This window comes from Aethalodelphis obliquidens, unplaced genomic scaffold, assembly GCF_003676395.1.
Source record: "Aethalodelphis obliquidens isolate GAN/ISIS:26980383/991018 unplaced genomic scaffold, ASM367639v1 scaffold43, whole genome shotgun sequence".
NCBI classification, from domain to species: Eukaryota; Metazoa; Chordata; class Mammalia; order Artiodactyla; family Delphinidae; genus Aethalodelphis; species Aethalodelphis obliquidens.
The window spans coordinates 15,868,004-15,890,810 of NW_020837987.1; the positions used below are offsets into that span (position 1 = coordinate 15,868,004).

Sequence of the window (22,807 nt, forward strand, 5' to 3'; positions counted from 1 at the left end):
AAATCCTTGAAAAGATAATTTAGGACAGAAGCTGATACAAGCTGTGAAAAAACATAAGAGACCAAAAATTGTCTCTCAACATGGAGCAATTTTCCCTTTAAAACATGAGAATAATCAATGCTCTAAACAAAAATTTCCATTGAAGATTTCTAGTACTAAGACGAACCTTGATTGTGTGGCACACTGGGGTTGTAAAGATTGAAAGAGACAAGAAAAGCCTGAATCACCAGGAGACTTGACAGAAAATCAGCTCCGAGGGTGAGGTGATGTTAAACTGGATGAGGCAATGATAGATGACAGCAAATAAAAAGAAAGGCAAATACAACATTTTCAGAATAAATGGGAGTGTGTTATCTTGATGGATAAAAAGACTTAAGTCACTAGTAACACATATAACAAATTACTCTGAATAGATTGCTGATGTAAAATTTAAAGGTATAAAATGATTTTTCTAGAAGAAAACAAAGAACATTTTTGAGATCTTATAATAGGAAAAGACTCCTTAAACAGAACAAAAATATTGACTATAAAGGAGAACATGACAAATGATGTTGTATTGAAGTTAAGAGCTTCTACTCATCAAAAGACAACAAGATAGAAAAAGCGATAAAGAGAGCCAAGAAAAGCCTCCTATTTAGTGTATATAGAGAACTTTTTAAAATTCAGTAAGAAAAGGACAGAAAACACACAAAAAATGACAAAGCAACAGACTCTTCAAGAAGAAAGTACTCAGTCCTCTTGATCAAGATGGCGGAGTAAGAGGACGCAGAGCTCACCTCCCCCACAAACACATCAAAAATACATCTACTTGTGGAACAATTCTCACTGGAATTCTCACTGGAAAGTAACTGGAAGCTGGGAGAAGGACTCCTGTACAGCCAAGGCTGTAAGAAAGATACACATGTAATGAGGTAGGAAGGGAAGAAAAGCAATTGGGTCAGGACCTGTGTCCCACAGTGCACTTTAAACACACTGCACTCTTCAACCCCTGTGTACATTTTAACCCTCTACAGTCTCTCTCTTCCTGAACTTTATCCCCCAACCCCCATGCTCCATGAATCTCCACAATCTTGCTCTTATATCCCCCTTTCCCTGTGCCCTCTTCCTTCCCACCTCACTTTATCATGCCTATTCTCAGTCATACCCCACTAACTCCAACTTTCTCATCAAACTCTCCCCAGCCCTCACCTCTTGTGGCAGTGCTCAAAGACTTTTTTTTTCTATTTTTTATTATGATAAATAAAATATAAAATACAATTCTACAGTCTTAACTCTTTAACTGTTTAGTGGTTAAATATATTCATATTTTTGTCCAACCTAATTACCACTATCCATCTCCAGAACTCTTTTCATCTTGCAAAACTGAAACAGTAACTCCCCATCTCTCCTTCTGCAATACCCTGACAACCACCTTTCTACCTTTATTGCTGTGATTTTTATTGCTGTGATTTTTACTTCTGTAAATATATCATAAAAGTGGAATGGTACAGTATTTGTCTTTTTGCATAATGCCCTCAAAGTTCATCCATGTTGTGGCACATGTCTTTATTTCCTCCCCTTTAAGCCTAAGTAATATTCCATTGTAGGGACTTCCTTCATGGTCCAGTGGTTGAGAATCTGCCTACCAATGCAGGGGACACAGGTTCAAGCCCTGGTCTGGGAAGATCCCACATGCTGTGGAGTAGCTAATCCCATGTGCCACAACTACTGAGTCCACGTGCCATAACTACTGAAGCCCGTGCGCCTATAGCCTGTGCTCGGCAACAAGAGAAGTCACCACAATGAGAAGCCTGTGCACCACAGCAAAGAGTGGCCCCTGCTCGCCGCAACTAGAGACAACCCACACGCAGCAATGAAGACCCAACGCAGCCAAAAATAAAAATATATATAATAATTTTTAAATTAATTATTAAATAAATAAATAATATTCCATTGTATGTATATACCAGTTTATTTTTGTATATGGTGTGAGAAATTATTCCAGTTTGATTGATTTGCATGTAGCTGTCCAGTTCCCCAACACCATTTATTTGTGGAAGAGGCTGTCTTTGTCCTATTGTATCTGCTTGCCTCCTTTGTCATAGATTAATTGACCATGTAGGCATGGGTTTATTTCTGTTCTATCTATTCTGTTTCATTGATCTATGTGTCCATTGATCTTTTGCCAGTACCACACTGTTTTGATGTCTGTAGCTTTGTAGTATAGTTTGAAATCAGGGAGGATGACACCTCCAGCTTTGTTCTTCCTTCTCGAGATTATTTTGGCTATTCAGGGTCTTCTGTGTTTCCATACAAACTTTATAATTATTTGCTCTGGTCTGTGAAAAATGCCATTGGTATTTTGACAGGGATTCCATTGAACCTGTACCTTGTCTTGGGGGCTATGATCATTTAATAACACTAATGCCTCCAATCCTTGAATATGGTATTTCTTTCCATTTATTTGTGTTGTCTTCAATTTGTTTCATCAGGCTTATAGGTTTTGTTTTGTTTTGTTTGCCGTACGCGGGCCTCTCACTGTTGTGGCCTCTCCCGTTGCGGAGCACAGGCTCCGGATGCGCAGGCTCAGCAGCCATGGCTCACAGGCCCAGCCGCTCTGCGGCATGTGGGATCCTCCCGGACCGGGGCACAAACCCGTGTCCCCTGCATCGGCAGGCGGACTCTCAACCACTGTGCCACCATGGAAGCCCAGGCTTATAGTTTTTAAAGTATAGGTCTTTTACCTCCTTGGTTAGATGATTTCTTAGGTATCGTATTGTTTTCAGTGCAGTTTTAGGTGCACTAATTTTACTTTTTGATAGTTTATTGCTAATGTAACTCATGAATAATTTTATTGCTTAACTATTTTATCATTAAAGTTCTTCCTATGTTTTTTACTTTTATATTACCACAAACATTTACCAAAAACTTAAGCATCCTATTTATTTTATTTTTTATTGAAGTATAGTTGATTTACAATGTTGTGTTAGTTTCTGGTGTACAGCAAAGTGAGTTAGTTTTATATACATACACATGTATATATTCTTTTTCATTATAAGTTATTACAAGATATTGATTATAGTTTCCTGTGCTATATAGTAGGACCTTGTTTTTTATCTATTTTATATATAGTAGTTTGTATCTGATAACCCCAAACTCCTAATTTATTCTTCCCCCCACCTTCACCTTTGGTAACCATAAATTTGTTTTCTATGTCTGAGTCTGTTTCTATTTCGTAAATAAGTTCATTTGTATCATATTTTAGATTCCACATACAAGCGATATCATATGATACTTGTCTTTCTCTGTCTGACTTACTTCACTTAGTATGATAACCTCTAGGTCCAACCATGTTGCTGCAAATGGCATTATTTTGTTCTTTTTTATGGCTGAGTGGTGTTCCATTGTGTATATATAACACATCTTCTTTATCCATTCAGCAACTGATGGACATTTAGGTTGCTTCCATGTCTTGGCTATTGTAAATAGTGCTGCTGTAAATACTGGGGTGCATGTATCTTTTCAAATTAGGGTTTTCTCCAGATATATGCCGTGGAGTGGGATTGCTAGATCCTATGGTAACTCTATTTTTAGTTTTTTAAGGAACCTACATACTGTCTTCTGCAGTGGCTGCACCAATTTACATTCCCACCAACAGTGTAGGAGGGTTCCCTTTTCTCCACACCCTCTCCAGCATTTATTTTTTGTGGATTTTAAAATAATGGCCGTTCTATACCGTGTTAGGTGATAGCTCATTGTAGTTTGGATTTGCATGTTTCTGATAATTAGATATTTTGTGCATCTTTTCATGTGCCTGTTGCCCATCTGTATGTCTTCTTTGGAGGAATGTTTATTTAGGTCTTCTGCCCATTTTCTGATTGGGTTTTTTTAAATATATTGAGCTGTATGAGATGTTTATACCTTTTGGAAATTAAGCCCTTGTCAGTCGCATCATTTGCAAATATTTTCACCCAGTCCGTAGATTGTCTTTTCAATTTCTTATGGCTTCCTTTGCTGTGCAAAAGCTTATAAGTTTGATTAGGTTCCATTTGTTTATTTTTGCTTCTATTTCTTTTGCCTTGGGAGACTGATCTAAGAAAACATTGCTACAATTTACGTCAGAGAATGTTTTGCCTATGTTCTCGTCTAGGAGTTTTATGGTATCCTATCTTATATTTAAGTCTTTAAGCCATTTTGAGTTTATTTTTGTATATGGTGTGAGGGAGTTTTCCAACTTCATTGATTTACATGAGGCTAATAAACAGCCTCTTTTGCATGACCTATGGAAGTCACATCCTTTACGTGGTTTCCCAAATGAAGAGTGAAATGCTATTGTGTTATTTACCCCAAAATTTAGCTTCCATCCTACATTGTATGTTCTATTTAAGTGGTTTTGGGGGCATTTTATATAAGCAAGATTTTTGCTCCCCTGAGCTGAAATTAGAAACTATCCATGACTGTTGTGATCTGACCATAAATTGGAGAATTAATGTATAGGAAATCAAATAGTGGCCTCCAATCTGCCCATTGCCACTTCCGTCTTTCCCAGTTCCATTCCTCCCCTCTTCGTTTGTGTATTTCCCCTCCCTCAGATACATCTTCTGTGCCTCCACCCCTGTGAGCTGTAGCCATGCACCAAACTCCATTCACTCCTCAACTTCACTCAACTTTTTTAGACTCCTATATTGCATCCTCGACCTCCCTCCTGTCACTTTTTGGACATCCATTCCTATGTGGTTCTAGCCTGGCCCTCCTCACCTTCCATCCCCCCTGCAAACCACATCATTTGAGCCTTTATTTTCTTACCCTGCATCTACTTCCAAGCCAGATATCTCAGCCCATTCCCCGTGTACTCTACAACCACACCATCAAGGACCCCAGCCCCAACTCTCAGGCATCCTCAACTAATTCATAAACCAAATCCACAACCCACAGCCCTCCTATCCCTGACCCTTTCTCCTGGGCTCCTTGGCTCCTCGGCTTCTCATGCCCAACGTTCTCCCAGCTTCCTCATTGTCATGTGCCCATTTTTTTTTCTCTTCTCTTGGTCATTATCTTCACCAGGCTTCATGTCCTCTTTCAATTCTCTATTTCTGCCTTGGGCCACACTATATTTCCAGCATCTGCCTACCCGACACGTATTCCCCTTCCTCCTCTCACTGTCTTGTTGTTGTTGTTTTTTTTTTTTTTTTGGCTGCGTTGGGTCTTTGTTGCTGCGCTCGGGCTTTCTCTAATTGCAGCGAGCGGGGGCTGCTCTTCCTTGTGGTGAGCGGTCTTCTCACTGCGGTGGCTTCTCTTGTTGCGGAGCATGGGCTCTAGGCATGTGGGTTTCAGTAGTTGTGGCACGCGGGCTCAGTAGCTGTGGCTCGCGGGCTCCAGAGCACAGGCCCAGCAGCTGTGGCATGCGGGCCCAGCTGCTCTGCAGCATGTGGGATCCTGGACCAGGGATCAAGCCCGCGTTCCTGCATCGGCAGATGGACTCTCAACCACTGCGCCATCAGGGAAGCCCTCACTATCGTTTTAATCCCTCAAAGACAATAAGTCTCTTGGGAGTTTTATCAACCACTGACCTTTACCATTTTTGCCCCCAAACTCCTCATACCCTTATTTCCTTCATTCCCATGGAATCCCGCACCTATTTCCCTAGAACCCGGTATGCCTCATACTCGTCACTTTGCCGCACACTTTAATTCATTGTACCCTCAAAACCGGCAATGCCCTTTAACCACCTTGGGATTTTTCGTATTTCTTTTTCTTTCTCCTTCTGCCTTTTCTCTTTCCCTGTACTCTCTCCCACACTCCAGGCTTGCTTCACCGTGGTCTTATTTGCGTGCCCCTTTTTCTATGCCCTCTCTCTCATACTGATCTATCACATACCCATTCACTGCCACGCCTCTGAGCACTCTACCTTTCTTACCCTCTGACCCACCCAAGGAGGTAATACGCGTAGCAATTTTAAGGCTGCCTATAGCAAATATTGTCTGTTGGTTGTTGCAGCATTGAAAGGATTACAAACAATGGAAAGGACCCCTTTTTCCTGCATCCAGAAGTCTGGAGATACAACTATTCTTCTGTATGTGAACGTGTCGTCCACAGATACACAGGGACTGTGTAAGTTAATTTTATGAAAGTGAATGCTTTCATACGAATGCATCATGTGTGTTTATGAATATGATGCGAGTTTATATGTGCTGAGCATGTGCGTGAATGTTTGTGAGTTTGCACCTGTAGTTGTGTGAGTATGTGACTTATGTATATGTATGTGAGTATATATGAGTACGTGAGTGTGAATGCACATGTGTGTTTGCTTCTGCCTGTAAGTGTTTCAATGAGTTCGTGTTTGTGTGCAGACATGGTTGACCACCACTATGGCTCCAACTCCTGACTTGAAAATTGACAATGATCGCATCATGACTGTGCATCAAATGTGGATTTATTTGTAGGGAAAACTGAAAGATTACTTTCAACTCCTAATTTATATTTCTTAGTTATCAAAGCATCGAGTGCTCATTACTGGAAAATAGCACAATTAATTAATTAATTAATGCAGAGCACTCTGGTAACAATTTGATCCCCTTGAATTAAGTAATTGAGCATCGGTTCACCTGATATTTACAAGAATAGTAAAATCTCTGTTGAGCCATCAGAACTAGATGCTAATTTGTGAGACACTCTTTTTGAACCTTCTCCTTTTTTTCTATGCATATTGTTCTGTGTCTAAGTCTAATCACTAATGGAGGTCAGTAATTGTAAAGTGTATTTTCCTACAACATCTCCATATTGATTGGCATTGATTTATGCAAATGAGTCCAATTAATTGGCTTTGATTTGTGCAGACATTTTCTATAATGAGTGATTTATCATATTCTTCCTTTTACTTGTGTCTCTTTGAATATACTTCTCAGGTATTTTGTCTCATTCCATTTCTCTACCAATACTTTAACTGGTGGTTCAGTTCAGTGGTCTGAAGATTAGGAAAGTACTAGTTTCAGGGAGAGGAACGTCTCAGGAAAGTGAAGAATCTAGAGGAACACACATCTTTTATGCCAGTCTTTATTTGAGTGACTTAAGAATTTCCAACTCTCCTCCATGTGAGACCCTGTCCGCCTTCAGGGATCATGGAAAAGAAAATGCCTCTTGAAAACACTCCAGTTGTTTCCTAAGGGGGCTAACTAGAAACTTGTAATTGTTTTTAGTAATTAACAACTGAGAGAAAAGTTTTCAGAAATGTTCCCAGATCCCAAGCCTACACTCCCATTGCTGCTTCAGGTGAAATGATTTTGCAGTTCTGTTGGGAGGGGTGGGGAGGACACAGAATCTCAAACCCATACATCAGGCTCCGGCTAGCTCCCTCCCACACAGGTACTGGCTATAAAAACCATCACTCTGAGCCCATTGTCCTGGCATCAGGAAGGAGTCAGGTAAGGATGTCCTATTTCATTCTGAGCAGCAGAGTCTGTAAGAGAAAGGCAGATCAAGAGTCTGGGTAAGGGCTTCCCTGGTGGCGCAGTGGTTGAGAGTCCACCTGCTGATGCAGGGGACACGGGTTCGTGCCCCGGTCTGGGAAGATCCCACATGCCGCGGAGCGGCTGGGCCTGTGAGCCATGGCCGCTGAGCCTGCCTGTCCGGAGCCTGTGCTCCGCAACGGGAGAGGCCACAACAGTGAGAGGCCCGCGTACGGCAAAAAAAAAAAAAAAAAAAAAAAAGAGTCTGGGTAAGAGATCATATCAGAAAAAGGCAGTCTTCTGTGTAGTAACCTGATTCGGTGCCAACACCGTGCAGAAAGGTGGAATAAGTCTGAGGCATGAGCTAGTAAAGAGAGAGGGGGTCCTAGAATCTACACCAATCTCTAAAGACTCCTCATGCAATTTAATGTAAACCTCTGACAGGGATTGTTGTGACTCATTCCAAGATACAACAAAACCTGCTTTCTAAGGTGCTTAAAAATATTTGTATTTTAAGTTGTAAACAATCTGCTGTTGAGTCTACCTTATAGGAATCAGGATGACTAGAGGTACACCAATAATCCCTCCAGGTTTGCAATAAAGAGTATGATGAATCTGCAATAATCATCCAGTTCTGTGCAGAAAGTGTATGCAAATGGAAATGGCTTGAATAGAAAGGTTTTTTTCTAACTCTGGATGTCTGATGCAATTAATGGAGACAGTAACTCTGTCTCAACTGAAAACCTCCGTAGTGTGTTGGTTATGGCAAGGTTATCATCACTCTTACATTTATAGAACAGTTGACATGATAATTATGAGTTAAAGGCCGCTGCTGGCAGTCTCATATCGTGTTGTTTCCGTTTGTTTAAAAAATATGCTGTTACTATCAATCTAAAAATCCAGTCTTTGAATTTATAAAATGCACAAGAATACATGCCTTGCAGATGCTGTTTTGCATATATGTCTTGTATGTCAGTATCATTCACAAATCTTATTACTTTGCTAGTCTTTTCACTTAACTCTGAAATTAACAAATAGATAAGTATATGAACTGAAAATAATAATAATGTAGTTTTGGCTTATGCTCTTTTATCATGTATTAGTGTTTGATGTCCCAAAGTTTACGGCATTACATGTGCTTATTCAATAATTCCTGTGATAGGTGCCATTATACCTGCTTTTCTGACATAAAAATAAAGGAGTCTGGGACTTCCCTGGTGGCACAGTGGTTAAGAATCTGCCTGCCGGGCTTCCCTGGTGGCGCAGTGGTTAAGAGTCCGCCTGCCGATGCAGGGGTCACTGGTTTGTGCCCCGTTCCGGGAAGATCCCACATGCCGCGGAGCGGCTGGGCCCGTGAGCCATGGCCGCTGAGCCTGCGCGTCCGGAGCCTGTGCTCCGCAAGGGGAGAGGCCACAACAGTGAGAGGCCCCCATACCACAAAAAAAAAAAAAAAAAAGAATCTGCCTGCCAATGCAGGGAACATGGGTTCGATTCCCTGGTCTGGGAAGATCCCACATGCCGTGGAGCAACTAAGCCCGTGCGCCACAACTACTGAACCTGCACTCTGGAGCCCTCGAGCCACAACTACTGAAGCCCATGCGCCTAGAGCCTGTGCTCCGCAACAAGTGAAGCCACCACAATGAGAAGCCCGCGCACCGCAATTAAGAGTAGCCCCACTCGACACAACTAGAGAAAGCCTGTGCACAGCAACGAAGACCCGATGCAACCAAAGATAATAAATAAATAAACAAAAGACTCCACCAACTTTAAAATAAATAAATAAAGGACTTTTCCTGTTGCTGTCCTAATACCGAGCCATTCTCATCTTCATGACGTTACCTTGTCCTGGAGCAGGTTCCTGCAGTATTCTGCTGCTCGCAGGGCATTTACATGTATTAAGATACCTAAAGGGCTTCCCTGCTGGCGCAGTGGTTGAGAGTCCGCCTGCCGATGCAGGGGACGTGGGTTCGCGCCCCGGTCCGGGAGGATCCCACATGCCGCGGAGCGGCTGGGCCCGTGGGCCATGGCCGCTGGGCCTGCGCGTCCGGAGCCTGTGCTCCGCAACGGGAGAGGCCACAGCAGTGAGAGGCCCGCGTACCACCAAAAAAAAAAAAAAAAAAAAAAGATACCTAAAGCTTCATTCACAATACATAGTGCCCTACAAAATAAAACTTTACAAGATGGAATCTCGTTATAATGAAAATATAAAATACCACCAGTCTAAAATAAGTTGTGAAATTAAAACTAAATATGGACCTGGATTATTATTTGAATAGAACCAACTGGCTTTTTGGCAGAGAATGGTGGTTCAATGCACTATCTTTACCAGCCTAATGGGTCTCAAGTCTTCACTCTGCCCTACGCAGCAGATTTCAAGAAGCATGTAACCTCTCTGTGTTACCCTTCCCTGTAAAACTGAAGTCACAGAAATCTCGGGCTCGTGGATTCGTGAAGAATGAAGTGATCATGTGGCGTGCCTTCAACGAGTAATTTTACATATAAGTGCTCTTTATAATGTACACATTCAACCCTTTTAAGGCTGCTAGTAACAGAAAAACATGAAGTACATTTTTCTAACCGGGAACTCACGGCAAGTGCAGAATATTGGATTTCAGCTGACATGATTCATGTAGCCCAGGCCTCATATTCCCATGCAGGACATTTAAACTCACAAGACAAGTATCAGTGACCGTGAACTGAGAGGATGGCTAGCAGCGATTTGACAATGGATGTGATCTTCTTAACACAGACTGCGGTTGGAATCCTGGAGAATTTCTCGCTTCTTTGCCTTATATCATCCTTCCCTTCACTGGCTACAGGTTAAGGTCCACAGATTTCATCCTTAAGCACCTGATTGTAGCCAACTTCTTGGTCCTCATCTCTAAAGGGGTCCCCCAGACAGTTATTCCCCCTTTGGGTGGAAACATATACCCAGTGATTTTGGATGCAGACTTCTTTTCTTTCTTCACAGAGTGGGGAGGGAGTGTCCACTGGTAGCATCTGCCTCTGGAGTGTCTTTCAGGCCACCACGATCAGTCCCAGGAACTCCAGGCGGGCAGAGCTTAAAGTAAAATCTCCCAAGTACATTGTTGCCTCTATTTTCCTGTGTTGGATGCTCCAAATGCTGGGAAATGTTGTTTTTCCTATCGATGTAACTGGCAAATGGAGCAACAAAGACCTCACAAACGGGAAGGATTTTTGATACTGTTCTGCTGTTCATCGTGACGAAACCAGACAGACATTGTATGGAGCATTGCTATTATTCCCTGATGTTTTCTGTTTGGGGCTCACGCTCTGGGCCAGTGGCTCCACGGTTTTCATCCTGTACAGGCATGAGCAGCAGGTCCAACACATTTGTAGGACCAACGCCTCCCCCAGGTCCCCCCCGCTTCTCTTGAGTCCAGAGCTGCCCAAACCATTCTTCTCCTGGTGAGCACTGTCGTCTGCTTTTATACCCTTTCCTCCATCTTTCAACTTCTTTTGTCTCTTTCTGATCATCCTAGCTGTTCCCTGTGGACATCACTGTAATCACTGCTGCGCGCTTCCCCACTGTCAGCCCCTTTCTGCTCGTGAGCCGTGACTCCAGTGTACACAGGCTCTACTTTGCCTGGTTCAGGAATACGAAATCCCCCACTGTTAGGAGAAGTATGTAAATTGTGTGTATTTCCACAGTGCACAGTTGCCAATTCCTTCCTTCCTTCCTTCACCCTCAGTGTCCAAAGGCGAGTTTTGAACGGGAACCTGTGGAAGAACAGCTTTCGGGCTGATTCATATTTTTGGCAGAATACGTTTCCTTTAATGACTCACTTCTGAGTATCTCCATCTAGAAAGGCAGCATTAGCAAGTTGAATCCCTCTCCTGTTTTCAATCTCTTACTTCTTTCCGTCGGAACTATCTGGCATCTGTTCTTTAAAGCTCAGGTGATTATACTCGACCCACCTTCATTCACGAGGAAAATCTGCTCTAGTCAGCTAGGGCTGCTGTAACCAAGAATACCACAGGGGAATGCTCCAAGGTGATGGAGTAGGAAAACCCTGAGCTCTCCTCTTCTCCTGGACACACCAATATTACAACTGTATACAGAGCAAGTATTGATGAGGAAGACCAGAAGCTACCAGAAAAGATCTTCTACAACTAAAGGAATGCAGAAGGATCCCCAGTGAGACAGGTAGGAGGGTTGGAGTCTCGGTAGAGTCAAGAACCATATCCCTGGGTGCGTGACCCAGAAACAGGAGAATAATACGATTACAAAGATTCTTCCCGAGGGGTGAGCATTCTGAGCCCTACATTGGGCTGGCACGCCGGGAAGATAAGCCCCCAGAACACTTAGCTTTGAAAGGCAGCAGGGCTTTCTTTCGGGAGAGCCAGAGGGATGTGGGAAATACGGGGAGGTAGAGACTCCACTCTTTTTTTTTTTTTTTTTTTTTTGAGGTATGGTTGATCTACAATATTGTGTTTGCTTCAACGATACAGCAAAGTGACTCCGTTTTTTTTTTTTCAGAGTATACGCCATTATAGGTTATTACAAGATACTGTATATCGCTGTGCTATAAAGTAGATCCTTCTTACTAATCTATTTTATGTATAGAAGCTTGTATCCGTTAATCCTGTACTCCTGATTTGTCCCTCCCTCCCTCCCTCACCCCTTTGGTAACCATACGTTTGTTTTCTATGTCTGCAAGTCTCTTTCTGTTTTGTATTTAGATTCATTTGTATTATTTTTAGATTCCACATGTGATATCATTTGGTATTTGTCTTTCTCTGACTTACTGCACTAAGTATAATATTCTCTCAGTCCCTCCATGTTGCTGCAGATGGCAATATTTCATTCTTTTTAATGGCTGAGTGTTATTCCATCGCATGTATATCCATGTTTTCATGTCTTGGCTATTGTACAAAGTGATGCTATGAACATTGGAGTGCAGGTATCTTTTTGAATTAGAGTTTTTGTTTTTCCAGATATATATATACCCAGGAGTCAGATTGCTGTTTAGTTTTTTAGGGAACATCCATACTGTTTTCCATAGTGGCTGCACCAATTTCCATTCCCACCAACCATATACAGGTGTTCCCTTTTCTCCACACCCTCTCCAGCAATCATTATTTGTGAACTTTGTGATGATAGCCATTCTGATCAGTTTTAGGTGATACCCCATTGTGATTGATTTGCATTCCTCTTATATTTAGTGATGTTGATCATCATGTGTTTGTTGGCCATCTGTATGTGTTTTTTGGAGAAATGTCTATTTAGGTCTTGTGCCCATTTTTTGATTGGATTGCTGTTTTTTGTATAGAATTCTATGACCTGTTTATATATTTTGGATATTAACCCCTTGTTGGTTGTAGGGTTTGCAAATATTTTCTCTCATTCCGTAGGTTGTCTTTCATTTTGTTGATGTTTTCCTTTGCTGTGCAAAAGCTTTGAAGTTTAATTAGGTCCCATTTGTTTATTTTTCCTTTCATTTCTTTTGCCTTGGGAGACTGATCTAAAAAAAATAATTGCTGTGATTTATGTTTGAGAATGATTTCCTGTGTTGTCTTGTAAAAGTTGACCATGTCATGACATACATAGTTCTTTAAACCATTTTGACTGTACTTGTTTAATATGATGTGAGGGAGTGTTCTAATTTCATTGATTTTTCACGTAGCTGTCCAGCTTTCCCAGTACCACTTATTGAAGAGACTGTCTTTTCTCCATTGTAATTTCTTGCTCCTTTGTCTTAGGTTAATTGACTGTAGGTGTGTGGATTTATTTCTGGACTCTCTGTTCTGTTCCTCTGATCTATATGTCTCTTTTTGTGCCAATACCACACTGTTTTCATTTCTTTTGCTTTGTAGTATTGTCTGAAGTCTGGAAGGTTCATGCCTCCAGCTTTGTTCTTTTTCCTCAGGATTGCTTTGACAGTTCAGGGTCTTTTGTGGTTCTATATGAATTTAAGGATTATTTGTTCTAGTTTTGTGAAAAATATCATGGGTATTTTGATAGGGATTGCATTAAATCTATAGACTGCTTTGGGTAGTGTGGCCATTTTAACAAAAGTAATTCTTCCAACCCGTGAGCATGGGATACCATTCCATTTCTTTGAATCATCTTCAGTTTTCTTCATCAGTGCATTTTAGTTTTCAGCGTATACGTCTTTCACCTCCTTTGATAAGTTTATTCCTAGGTATTTTTTTGATGTGATTTTAAATGGAATTTTTAACTTTCTCTTTCTGATATTTCATTGTTAGTGTAAGAAATGCAACAACTTCTGTATATTAATCTTGTATCTTCTACCTTGCTGAATTCATTTATTGGTTCTAATAGTTTTTGTGGGGAGTCTTTTGGGTTTTCTATATAGAGTATCACGTCATCTCCATATAATGACAATTTTACCTCTTCCCTTCCAATTTGGATACATTTTCTTTCCTTTTCCTGTCTGATTGCTGTGGCTAGGACTTCCAGTACTACGTTGAATAGAAGTGGTGAGAGTGGGCATCCTTGTCTTGTTCTAGATTTTAGCAGGAAGGCTTTCAGCTTTCCACCATTGAATATTATGTTGGTGATGGTTTTGTCATAAATGGCTTTCATTATGTTGAGATATCTTCCCTGTATACCTGCTTTGGTGAGAGTTTTTATCATGAATGGATGTTGAATTTTGTCAAATGCTTTTGCAGCGTCTGTTGAGATGATCACGTGGTTTTTGTCCTTTCTTTTGTTAATCTGGTGTATCACATTGATTGATTTTGCGTATGTTGAACCATCCTTGAAACACTGGAATGAATACAACTTGATCACGGTGTATGATCCTTTTTACATATTATTAGACCCAGTTTGCTAATATTTTCTTGAGGATTTTTGCATCTATATTCATCAAAGATATTGGCCTATTTATAATTTTATTTTTTTAATTGTCTTTGTCTGGTTTTGGTATCAGGGTGATGGTGGCCTCATAGAATGAATTTGGGAGTGTTCCCTGGTCTTCAGTTTTTTTGGATTGTTGGAGAATAATAAGTTGTTCTTTGTATCTTTGGTGGAATTCCCTAAGGAAGCCATTTGATCCTTGACTTTTGTTTTGCAGAGAGGTTTTTAAAAAATTTTAATTGCAAGTTCTATTTCACTTCTAGTGATTTGTCTGTTCAAATTATCTGTTTCTTTTTGACTCAGTTTTCACAGGCTGTATGTTTCTAGAAACTTGTTTATTTTTTCTAGGTTGTCCAATTCGTTGGCATAAAAATGTTCATAATATTCTCTTATGATTTTTTTCTATTTCTGCAGTATTGGCTGTTATTTCTCCTCTTTCATTGCTTCTTTTGTTTTTGTGCACCTTCTCTCTTTCTTTCTTGGTAAGCCTGGCTAGAGGTCCATTGAATTTGTTTATATTTTAAAAAACAGCTCTTGGTTTTATTGATCATTTTCTATACTTTTTTTTTTTTTTAACATCTTTATTGGGGTATAATTACTTTACAATGGTGTGTTAGTTTCTGCTTTATAACAAAGTGAATCAGTTATACATATACATATGTTCCCATATCTCTTCCCTCTTGCGTCTCCCTCCCTCCCACCCTCCCTATCCCACCCCTCCAGGCTGTCACAAAGCACCGAGCCAATATCCCTGTGCCATGCGGCTGCTTCCCACTAGCTATCTACCTTACTACGTTTGTTAGTGTGTATATGTCCATGACTCTCTCTCGCCCCGTCACAGCTCACCCTTCCCCCTCCCCATAATCTTTATTTTCTCTCTGGTCTTTATTATTTCCTTTGTTCTGCTGACTTTGGGTTTTGTTTGTTCTTCCTCTAACTCTTTTATGTGCTAGGTTAGGTTGTTTACTTGAGATTTTTCTTGTTTCTTGAAGAAGGCCTGTATTGCTATGAATTTCCCTCTTGCTGCATTCCTTAAATTTTTAAAGGTTATATTTTCATTTTCATTTGTCTTGAGGTATTTTCTAATTTTATCTTTGATTTAATTGTTCACCTGTTGGTTTTTAGTAACATGTTGTTTAGTTTCCATACGTCCATTCTTGTCCCATTTTACTTTCTGCAATTGAATCTAGTTTCATACCACTGTGGTCAGAAAAGATGCTTGTAATATTTGCCATTCTCTTAACTTTGTTGAGCCTTGTTTTGTGCCTTTGTATGTGGTTTATCCTAGAGAACGTTCCATGCATGCTTGAAAACAAACTGTGTTTTCTTTTTTTTTTAATGTTTTGTCCTGTAGATATCAATTAAATCCACTGGTCTCTTGTGTCATTTAGGATGTCTGTTGCCTTCTTGATTTTCTATCTGGATGATCTGTCCATTAATGACAGTTGGGTATTAAAGTCTTCTACTATTATTGTATTATTGTCAATGTTTCCCTTTATGTCTGTTAGTATTTGTTTTATATAATTGGATACTCATATATTGGGTGCATATATGTTAATGAGTGTAATATCCTCTTCTTGTATTGATCCCTTTATCAATATATAATGACCCTCTTTGTCTTTTGGTATAGACTTTGCTTTAAAGTCTACTTTGCCTGATATGAGTATCGATACCTCTGCTTCCTTGTCATTTTCATTTGAGTGAAATATATTTTTCCATCCCCTCACTTTCAGTCTGTGTGTGTCTTCTGCCCTGAAGTGAGTCTCTTGTAGACAGGATATTGTAGGTTTTTTTAAAACTCCAATCTGCCACTCTATGCCTTTTGATTAGAGCATTTAGTCCACTAACATGTAAAGTAATTATTGATGAGTATGTAATTATTGCCATTTTAATCCTTGTTTTCCAGTTGTTTTTGTAGTTCTTCTTTGTTCATTTCTTCTTTTGTTTTTCCTTGTCTGGTTTGATGATTTTCTTCTGTAGTATGCTTGGGTTCCTTTCTTTTTTGGTTTTTGTGAATCTATTGTACGTTTTTGATTTGTGGTTACCACGGAGTTTAAGTATGTTGACCCATAGCTATATCTACTTACTATAAACGGATAGACATACCAGTTTAAACACATTTTGAAAGATCTACATTTTTCTACTCCCCTCCCCTACTTTCTATGATTTTGATGTCCTATTTTACATCTTCATGCTTATCCTTTAATGTTAATTGTAGTTATGATCACTTTGACAAAAATTTTGGATTGTTTTTTAATCTATGTACTGGCTCAGTAAGTGATCTTCAATCCTTTTATACATTTGCCTTTCCTTTTGTGATTTTTCCCTTTCCTGTGGATTCTTGCTTCTTTTTTTTTTTAGAGAAGATCCTTCAATATTGTTTTTAGGTTTGGCTTAGTATTGCTGAATTCTATTAGTTTTTGCTTGTTTGAAAAATTATTTAACTCACCTTCTATTCTTAATGATAATCTTGCTGGGTAAAGAATTCTAGATTGCAGATTTTTCCCTTTCAGCACTTTGATTATATCATACCACTCCCTTCTGGCCTGCAAAGTTTCTGCAGAGAAATCAGCTGATAGCCCTATGTAAATTCCATTGTAACTGACTCTTTGTTTTACTCTCCCTGCCTTTAAAATCCTCTCTTTATCTTTAACTTTTACCATTTTAGTGATGATATGTCTTGGTGTGGGGCTGTTTGGTTTCATCTTTTTGGGAACCCACTGTGCTTCCTGTACCTGAATATCTGCTTCCTTCTTTAGATTTGTGAAGTTTTCAGTCATAAGTTCTTCAAGTATGTTTTCAATCCCCTTCTTTCTCTATTCCACTCTCGATCTCCTATTATGTGTTGTTTGACATGTTTTATATTACCCCATAGATCTCATAAGTTGATTTCTTTTTTTTTTTTTTTTTTAGTTTATGTTTGTCTGCTATTCTAGTTGGTTGATTTCCATTATTCTGTCTTCCAGGTCACTTATTCCTTCTTCTGTGTCATTTAAGCTGGTATTCATTGCTTCTAGATTGGGTTTTTTATCTCAGCAGTTGAATTATCTATTTTTGATTGTTTCATCTTTATAATTTCTAGTTCCTTGTTACATGGATCTGAATTTCTGTCAATAATCTTTCTCAATTTTTTTTTAGCATTTTTATTAACTCCTTTTTGGACTTAGTGTCTAGTAGCCTGGTGAGCTCTGTTTTATTATTTGTCCTTTCAGAGGATTTCTCTTGGTCTTTTTAATTGGGAGTGATTTTTCTGCCTTTTCATTTTACTTAACTGTTTCTCCTAAATACACAGAGAAAGTTATCTACTGTGGTCTTGAAGGGGTGTTTTTATGTGGGAGCATCCCTGTGTAGACTACGTGTGTCCAGTGTTTTTGGTGCGAGGGCTGGTTTTGGTATTGATGCCAGCCATGTCTTTCTTCAGGGTGTGCTGGGCCTTATCCCCTTGATAGTGAATGTGGTTAGTTTTGTAGTATTTAGACCCTGTGTTGGGTGTGAGGTAGGGCTTCTTCTCTACTCCGTGTCTGTCAGTGTGCTGTGAGGGGTGGGGTCTGCTCCCCAGTTGTTGGAGTAGAAGCCCTCAGGTTCATTCTGGCTCTATTACCCTTGAGTGGGTGCCCTGCCCCAAAGGAGGTGATTGATGAAGCAAGTGAGGCCTGTGTGGTCACAGAGGACCTATGACCCCCCTATACAGGGGTCTTTGTTTCTGCTCTGAAGCAGCCTAAGTTTGCAACCCTTTCTCTGTTAACGTTGTCCCAGATCGAGTGCAAGGCTGTCCTGTGGAGTAGGCTGGTACTGGGGGTTGTGGCATTGTGGATGCAAGAATTGAGGTAGCTCTGCTGCAGCCCGGGATCTGGGCTGCCTCTGTGGCAGACTTCCCCCAGGACCTGTCTGCCTCTGATCTAGTGCTAAGCTGTGGTGTGGATTGGGCAGAGCTGGGTCGCTCTTGCTGGGAGACGAACTGCTGCATACTCCTGAGTAAGTTGACAGTGGCCATTGGTGCCCCACCCAGACCACACCCTGGGCACTCCCAGCTATCTCTGTGTAGCTAAATGAGTCCTATCCCAGGGCTTGAGCACCTGAGATTGAGCGCTTAGTCACTGCTTGCTCTTGTGGCATGGCCCCATGTGCACACTGTCCCCCAGAGCTACACCCTTCACCCGTACACACGCTGACAATGGCTTCTGTGGATCCATCCAGATCACACCCCAGGCATCCTGGTCTGTCTCTGTGCATCTAGACTGAGTCTCTGCCCAGATCTCATGCCAGGCTGTGGTGTGAAGTGAGCAGGGCCAGGGATTGCACTCCTTCAAATTGGGGAGTGTAGCAAGGTAGCAGCCACCAATGCAAGACTCTCTCTGCCCTGACTGTCGTCAAGCCAGCACATGCGTGCTCCTTGCAAGTAGAGTCTAGGCTTCTCCATCCCTTCTAACTGTCTCAGTGGATTTTCCAGTGGGCAAGAGGGCCCGTCTTCTCTACAAAGGACCCCAAGACTGGGATGCCCAGATGGTGGTTTGACCTGCTTGCTCCCCAGGGCAAGGGATCTGCTCGTACAGACTTTCTTCTCCTTACAGATCCCTCCCCAGTGTGCAGGTCCCAGCTCGATGCCTTTTTTTCCCATCCTACCAGGTTATGTGGAGATCTTTCTTACAGCTTTGGTTGTGTAGGACTTCTTCTGCCAATCTCAAGTTAGTTTTCCGTGAGAATTGCTCCACATGTAAATGTATTTTTGATGTGTTTGTTGAGGGAGGTGAGTTCTATGTCCTCCTACTGCCCCATCTTAATCCTCCCCGAGACTCCACTCTTAAAGGGCACACACAAAATATCACATGCTCAGGGACTCAGGAAAGCAGTAGTAATTTGAAAGGAACCTGAGTCAGACTGACCTGCTGATTTGGGAGAATCTGCTGGAGAAGTAGGAGGCAAATGGAACTCACTCTTGGGACACAAACGTGGGCAGCACCCATTTTTGTGAGCTATTTCTACCACATGGACACTGGTGCTAGCCTGCACCATTTGGAATCCTACCTCTAGATTATTAGCCTCAGGACCCAGCCCCGCCCCCACCAACCAACCTGTTGGCACCATTATTGAGATGCTTTAGACCAAGCAATTAGCTGAGCAGGGACACAGACCCATCCACCAGCAGGCAGGCTTCCTTAAGGCTCCCTGAACACACAGCTGCCCTAGACATGGCCTTGTCCACCAGAGGACCCAGGACCAGCCTCACATACCAGTGGGCAGACACTAGACTCAGGCTCTTCAGGACCGTGAAGTCAGAGACCCTGGGACCCATCTCAGACCACCGGTGGGCAGGTACCAGCCCCAGGACCCACCAGGCCCCAGCCCCAACAACCAGCAGGCAGACATCTGCTCAGAAATACCTTGGACTCCTCAGCCACCCATACTGGAATCGAACCCCACTCACCAGCAGGCCAGCACCAGCTTTGGCACACAGCCAGTACGCACAGCCAGTAATGTCAGGAACTGGTTCCACCCACCAGCAGGTCAACACTGAACTCAGGAACCCCAGTCCCACAACCACCCACCCCAGAACCTGGCTCTGCCCACCAGTAAGCTTGCACCAGCCCCGGGACCCCCCAGGGTTCTGCAGGCAACAGCCTCGTAACCCAGCCCTGCCAACCAGTGGCCGTCAGCCTCTCCACAAGGCAGCACTTGGCAACAACAGTACTGCAGCCTAGCCACGCCTACAAGATTGCCCACAGTAGTCAGGGTTCAGCCTCTCCACAAGGCAGCACTTGGCAACAACAGTACTGCAGCCTAGCCACGCCTACAAGATTGCCCACAGTAGTCAGGGTGCTACAACAGAAGGACAAAGGCATCCACCATGGGGGGCAACCCCAGAGCGTATAGCACTAATGACCAGAGGGGAATGTGGTGCTGGGACCCACAGGACATCTAGAAAAGGCCACGTCTCCAAAGTCAGGAAACATCACCAACCTACTAGATACACAAATAAAAACAGCAAATTAGGCAAAATGAGGTAACAGAGTAACATGTTCCAATCTAAGGAACAAGATAAAAACCCAGAAGAACTACATGAAGTGGAGATAGGCCATCTACCCAAGAAAGAGTTCAGTGTAATGATCATAAAAATGATCAAAGAACTCAGGAGAAGAATGGATGGACACAGGGAGAAGCTTTTTTTATATATAAATCTATTTATTCATTTTTGGCTGTGTTGGGTCTTTGTTGCTGTACGTGGGCTTTCTCTAATTGTGGCAAGAGGGGGTTGCTCTTTGTTGCGGCGCGTGGACTTCTCATTGCGGTGGCTTCTCGTTGTAGAGCACAGGCTGTAGGTGCGTGGGCTTCAGTAGTTGTGACACATGGGTTCAGTAGTTGTGGCTCACAGGGTCTAGAGCGCAGGCTCAGTAGTTGTGGTGCATGGGCTTAGTTGCTCCGCAGCATGTGGGATCTTCCTGGACCAGGGCTCGAACCCGTGTCCCCTGCATTGGCAGGCGGATTCTTAACCACTGCACCACCAGGAAAGCCCCACAGTGAGAAGTTTAACAAGGATTTAGAAGATATAAAGAAGAACCAAACAGAGAGGAAGGATATAATAGCTGAAATGAGAAATATACTAGAAGGAATCAACAGTAGATTAAGTGATACAGAGGAAGGAACCTGCGAGCAGGAAGTCAGAGTATTGAAATCACTGATACCGAACAGGAAAAAGAATAAAAATAAATGAGGACTGTTTAAGAGACTTTTGGGACATGATCAATCATACTAACATTTCCATTATAGGGGTTGCAGAAGGAGAAGAGAGAGAAAGGGGCAGAGAGCATATTGAAGATATAATATCTGAAAACTATGCTAACCTGGGAAGGTAAACAGACATCCTGGTCCAGGAAGCACAGAGTCCCAAACAGGATCAACCTGAAGAGGAATGCAACAAGATACAGTGTAATTAAAATGGGAAAAATTAGGGCTTCCCTGGTGGCGCAGTGGTTAAGAATCCACCTTCCAATGCAGGGGACATGGGTTCGAGCCCTGGTCTGGGAAGATCCCACATGCTGCAGAGCAACTAAGCCCGTGCGCCACAACTACTGAGCCGGTGCTCTAGAGCCCGCGAGCCACAACTACTGAAGCCCGCGTGCCTAGAGCCCGTGCTCTGCAACAAGAGAAGCCACAGCAATGAGCGCGCACCGCAATGAAGAGTAGTCCCTGCTCACCGCAACTAGACAAAGCATGCACACAGACAAAAATAAAAATAATTAATTAATGAGGATCAGGGTCAACTAAGGGCTGGTGCCATTGTACTAGGGAAGTCATTCCTTAAAATCCATCTTACTGGTGAGTGGAGTCTAAAACTGGAGGTAGAGCCCGTTTTCACAGTTGGCCACTACAGTGTCCTTGCCACAGAAAACTTGGCTTTTAATGTCTCACTGCCCCCTCTGCAGACTGTTTGGTTATGCCAACAGCAGTCCTGAGCAGGTGCCTGTGGGAGGGGCATGTGGCTACGAGCAAAGCACATGGCTTTTAGAACTCAACTTCCAGGTAGCAACCCCCTGGGCTCAGGTCCGGCCACTCATAGGAGTCATGGCCAAAGCCTGTGCCCATATGCCAGAAAGTGCCGTCCTGCCCCCCGATGCATCCCACTCACCTGGTGCATTTCTTAGCCTCTACCAGTAATAGAAAATGCTCATAAACGTCGAGGCTGTGCACTAAGAATGTCCCATCATCATCTGCATGCAGAAGTTTTACTCAAATGTTGTACCTGACTCTAAGGATGAGGGACACAATCACAGAGGCCTACGGTAAAGGGCATTCTGAAAACAATTGGTATGCCCTCTTCAGAACTGTCAGTATTGGGAACTTCCCTGACAGTCCAGTGGTTAAGACTCTGTGCTTCCATTGCAGGGGGCGTGGATTCGATCCCTGGTTGGGGAACTAAGATCCTACATGCCTCGGGGCACGGCCAAAAAAAAATTATAAAAAAAAAAAACCTGTCAGTATCACTGAAGACAAAGGAGTGGCAAACCATCTAATTTATTTTTTTTAACTTTATTTTATTTTTTAATCTACAGAAGTTATCTTTTTAATTGAAGTATAGTTGATTTACAGTGTTGTGTCAATCTCTGCTGTACAGCAAAGTGACTCAGTTATACACATATAGACACTCTTTTTTATATTCTTTTCCATTGTGGTTGAGGTTAGTAGATGCAAACTATTACATTTAGGATGGATAAACAACAAGGTCCTACTGTATAGCACAGGGAACTACAGTCAATACCCTGTGATAAACCAGAATGCAAACAATCTAGTTTTTAAAAACTAAAGAGTCAAGACAACTAAATGCAATATTTATACCATGACTGGATCTTAGATTTATAAAAACAGAAAAGACATTATTGTATCCCTGGGGGACAGGGGGCAATCGGTATATGGACTGTCTATTAAATGGACTGTCTAATGTTAATTTTTTGTGTGTGATAGATTTATTGTGTTAGGAGAATAACCTTGATGTTAGGTGATCCAAGATCAAGTTGCTTACAGATTCTGTGTCTCTGGAGCATCC

At 41.9% G+C, this 22,807-nt stretch overlaps 1 pseudogene; it reads left to right on the top strand.

Moving 5' to 3' along the window:
• Nucleotides 1-9,849: 9,849 nt before the first annotated feature.
• On the top strand, nucleotides 9,850-11,350 carry LOC113605708 (vomeronasal type-1 receptor 2-like; annotated as a pseudogene).
• Nucleotides 11,351-22,807: the final 11,457 nt, after the last annotated feature.